This window comes from Dermacentor variabilis, chromosome 11 (genome assembly GCF_050947875.1).
Source record: "Dermacentor variabilis isolate Ectoservices chromosome 11, ASM5094787v1, whole genome shotgun sequence".
NCBI classification, from domain to species: domain Eukaryota; kingdom Metazoa; phylum Arthropoda; class Arachnida; order Ixodida; family Ixodidae; genus Dermacentor; species Dermacentor variabilis.
The window spans coordinates 126,837,926-126,842,925 of NC_134578.1; the positions used below are offsets into that span (position 1 = coordinate 126,837,926).

The 5,000-nt window shown below is 61.7% G+C and overlaps 1 pseudogene; it reads left to right on the top strand.

Moving 5' to 3' along the window:
- LOC142565180 (large subunit ribosomal RNA) overlaps positions 1 to 5,000 on the top strand; it is a 9,456-nt pseudogene that overhangs the window by 2,253 nt on the left and 2,203 nt on the right.

Consider the following 5,000-nt stretch of genomic DNA (forward strand, 5'->3'; position numbering starts at 1 on the left):
CCGCAGCAGGTCTCCAAGGTGAACAGCCTCTAGTCGATAGACCAATGTAGGTAAGGGAAGTCGGCAAAAAGGATCCGTAACCTTGGGAAAAGGATTGGCTCTGAGGGCTGAGCCGGTCGGGCTGGGGTCCAGAAGCAGGAACGGCACTGCACCGGGACTGGGCGAGGCTCGCCGCCGTAAAAAGCGGCGCGGCCGAGCCCGGACCAGCGTCGGGACCTTCCTGTGGAAAGCCACAGCTGTGCATTTTCCGTGGGCTTCGCGCCTGAGGTTCTTGCTTCGGCCGGCAGAAAACAGCCAACTCAGAACTGGCACGGACCGGGGGAATCCGACTGTCTAATTAAAACAAAGCATTGCGAGGGCCGTTGACGGTGCTGACGCAATGTGATTTCTGCCCAGTGCTCTGAATGTCAACGTGAAGAAATTCAAAAAAGCGCGGGTAAACGGCGGGAGTAGCTATGACTCTCTTATGACGCTTGAAGTGTGTGGCAATGTACAGTGCCATGGCTGGTCCATGCCGGAGACTTGTGGCGAGTCCCTGTAACCTATCGCCTGGGGGCAAGGCGTCGATCGTGTCACTCACGAATGATGTCGGCCGTTTCCTCTACCAACCGACTTACATCGAGGACAGTCACCAGGGTAAAGTTCACCAGGGCACTCCCAATCGGTGAATGCAGACCAATGTCTGAAATGGCCGGGGGTTGCTGCGGACCCTTGTAATCCAGCTATGGAGGCCTCAGCATGGAATGATGTCCCTGGCTCAGACTGTCGTGGCAGAAGACCGGCCGGGGGTTGTGGCGGACCTCTGTAAGCCTGCGTCCAGGCGGCGGTAGCATGGAATGAGTGACTGATTGAGCTCAGACTGTAGTGGCAGTAGACCGGCCGGGGGTTGTGGCGGACCTCTGTAAGCCTGCATCAGGGCGGCGGTAGCATGGCATGAGCATTTCCCAGACCAGCCTGAAGTGGCCGGGGGGCTTGGCAAACCCCTGTGATCCAGCTACATGGAGGCCTCAGCACGGAATGGCGTCTTTGAGTGAGTTCAATGAGAGTCCAAACTGTACTGTTAGGGCCGGGGGTTGGTTGCGCGCCCCTGTAATCCAGTCTAATGGAGGCCACAGTGCGGAAGTCGATTCATCTCGTAAGTCGGTCAGGGAAAAGGCCGGAGACCATTCATGGTCCAGGGGTGCCTGAACGATGCGGATTGTGGCGTGTCCGTGTAATCCAGCCCAGGGGGAGTCGCGGCCTCTGGACGTGAGCTCTCCCCACCTCCACGGGGTGCACCACGGGCAACGTGCGGGTGGCTTCGGATGCCCGCACGGCTAAGCGGGGGAGCTCGTGCTGCGAGCCTGGAGTCGGAGGGCTGCAGCAGCAGGGGGGCAATAAAAGCGGAACCAATGATGTATTGGCGCCCAGCAAATGCGCGTGGGTCGTCTACCCCCCCTGCAATCCCGGTGCAGGGGATGTGCCTTGGTGGCAGAACTGGACATCTCTGCATGAGCGGTGGAGGACGGTCTTGTGAGCCGACCGAAACCGCCAGTGGTGGCATAATGCTACTGCGAACCGTTTGGGGCGGTTGCATGGTGCTGTGGCTGCGCCCGAACAATCGGGTGAGATTCACCCATGGGAAACGGCGCTGTCGGGACGTACGCCCCATGTCTGACCCGGGGGGCGTCCCTGTGGTCTATGCGGCCAACCCAACACCTAAATGCAGACTGTGAAATTGGTGAACCCTGCACCGGAGGTGACGAGGGGCTGCCGGATTAACGATCTGGACACTGCGGTTTTTCGAATAGCGTGTCTATTCTGTTGAGGCCTGGACAATTCTGGGCCCAACTAAGTGCAGGATTCTTTCCTGGTACAAACAGGTCGCCGGTAGCCCGGCTATCCCACCTCGACCATCATGGGGTGGAAACTAGAAGGAATAGCCAAATGCCTCGTCATCTAATTAGTGACGCGCATGAATGGATTAACGAGATTCCCACTGTCCCTATCCACTATCTAGCGAAACCACAGCCAAGGGAACGGGCTTGGCAAAATCAGCGGGGAAAGAAGACCCTGTTGAGCTTGACTCTAGTCTGACTCTGTGAAGAGACATGAGAGGTGTAGCATAAGTGGGAGGTCACGGGATACGGCCTCGTTTCGGCGGGGTCCTCGTGGCCGCCAGTGAAATACCACTACTCTCATCGTTTCTTTACTTACTCGGTGGAGTGGGAAGCGGACCATTGAGTTGTCCACGCTTCTAGCGCCAAGCGATGGGCCCCCGGTCTCCCTTCGGGGCGGTGCCGAGCGCGCACGAGCGCGCTCGGCAAGTGCTCGGCTGGCCGGCTACATCGGGCTCCTGCGTTTTTCATCAAAAACAAGGTATTTTCGATTGGCCATGTCTAAATTGTAGTTGGGGTTATTTTTGAACGAGTAGGGACCACATTCGTTGCAAAAACCGGGCGGGAAAAGATTTATTTTTGCTTTTATTCGCGATCTCTTTGCCGCCGGGTATTGGGCCCAAGATGGCCTGGGCTCATACCCGCTGAGCCCCGGCCATGCCGAGTAAGCGCAAAGGCAAGAACGCGTCGCCGTCCCACTCCCCCCCGCGGCCTTCGGCCGCCGGGGAGTCGCCCCGCTCGCGGGGTTCCGATTTTTCGGAGGACGGCGACGCGGTTATCGCGCGCTTTTGTACTCTCGTTGATCAGTTGCCGGCTGTGGAAGAAGATGGTCCCCCGACCGCCGGTACAGACAAGGATGAGGTGCTGTCCTCGGTTTCCGAGAAGTCTGCCGTTGTGTCTGTGGCGGCGGCGCCTCCCGGGGACGCCGCGACCCGGGCGCTGAACCGGATGTACGAGATCGAGCGCGCGGTCCTCGAGTGGATCAACCTGCCGGCCAACCGCATCTCTGTGGAGTCACGGTGTTTCCTTACGACCAAGATCTTGCAGGCGACCGCCGCTTGCGCGGCGATGCGGACACAGGCGGCCAGGGAGGAAGGTAGGGTCCTCACATTGCAGGACCAACTCGCCGAGGTGCGGCGGGAGGCGGCTGAGCTGCAGGGGCGCCTGGCGGCTGCTGAGGCTCGGCTGGAGGGAAACGTGGCCTCGATGGCTGGCCCGGGGTTCGCCGGTCGCGGCCCTGCCGCGCCCGCGGGTGGCGTTCCCGCGCCCCCGGGCGCTGACGGCTCGGTGGGGGCGCCCGCCGGACGAATGGATTACGCGTCCGCTTTGCGGGCGGGCTTAGCGCCCTCTGCCGGCGCGGCCCGCGGCGGATCTGGTGGTGCTGCGGCGGCGGACGCCGAGGCGGGGTTTCCCGGCGCGCTGCACAAACACGTCGCATTCTTGACGCCGGTTTCGCCGACCGCGACAGCGGCGCGGGACGTGCTCCGCCTGGTGAAGACCAACATAGACCCGCACGCCAAGAACATCAGGGACGTGACGATTCATCCGACGAGGTACGGGCTGACCGTGTTTACTAACAACGACCAGTCTATAGCCAACCTAGAGCACGCGATAGTTGCCAATCCGGTCACGCGCACGTCCCTCATCATGCGCGTAGCTGAACAACGTAATCCTTGCGTCAAATTTACGGGAGTCGATCCCGATATCGGCCCGGACGATTTCTTGCGCGCGCTGAACGAGCGCAACGAGGGTCTCGATCTTGACCTCGACAGATGCAAGGTGCGCATAACGTTTGGGGAGAGAGCGGGCACGCGGTCGTACGTGGCCGAACTTGACCCGGCTGGGTTCAGGAGAGTCATGGCGCGACCACGTCTGACGCTGGGATGGACGTCGGTGCGCGCCCGCGAAGATCTGCACGTGCCCACGTGTACGTTTTGTGCGACATATGGGCATGGGCGCACGACGTGCCCTCATAAAGCGGACCCGAGTAAAGCGCGCTGCATGAAATGCGGCTGCAACCATCTAGCCGTCACCTGCAAGGTGAAAATGGGCGACGCTGGGGTACGATGCTCGGAATGTGACAGGGCGGGCCTCGGCGGCGCGCCCCACCCGACAGGGTTTCCCGAATGTCCCGTGCTCGTGGGAAAGGTGGCGCGCCTCAGAGCGCGCACCAACTATGGCGATCCGGGATAGTAGGAGCGCCGCTCGGCGGGGGTTCCGGGGTGGGGGACGCGTCTGAGCTCTGGTGAGCGTCGCGGGATCTTCAGCTTGATCGGTGTCGCGCAGTGACCGGTAGCCTCTAATCTGTCACTCAACTTGGATGTGTCTCCAATAGATGATGGGGTCTATCTATTTACACGCGACGTTTTTCGCGTCGGGGACCCGTGCACCTCAGTCATTTGTGCCGCTCAGGCTGTCAGAACCACCTCCCGGCATCTTCCGGCCCTGTCGCGGGGCCCGTCGTGCTACAGGACGAGCTATGGCAGAGTTCTCACACGCCCACTGTGACAATGAGCTCAACCTAGTTTGTCCGCGTTGTTCGGGCTTTGCGGAACGCCTCCCGACGCCTTCAGCCCTGCTGAGTGGCTCCGGCGAGCTACGGGCTGGGCTGGGGCGTGCCGGGCGTCTTCACATGCTTATGTTTCCTTGATTGGGCAGCTCCAATTTCCCAGAACGCCTTCGAGCGTCCAGCGATGTTTCTGCGGGGCCACGCCGCTGTGCGAGCGCTTCCGGGGCTTGCCAAACGCGTTGACGGCTTTCCATTTGCTTGTCTGAGCTGCTCGGGCTCTGGGGAACGCCCCCCGCGTCTCGTCGCGCGGCCGATTGGCTCCGCCGATGGGTGGCTCACACAGGGATGCGCTGCGCGCATTGGCGGGTGTGCATTCGTCGGTCTGAGCTACTCGAGCGCTGGGGAACGCCCCTGCGTCTCCTCGCACGGCCGATTGGCTCCGCCGTTGAGTGGCTGCTGTCGGGGCGCGCCACGCGCATTGGCGGGTGTGCACGCCGGTCTGCACATCTCGCGCTTTGGGGGCGTCCCCCCCGCGTCTCATCGCGCGACCGATTGGCTCCGCCGCAATATGGCCGCGGTAGGGGTAGGGCGTTGGCGGGCGCGCTACCGGCGCT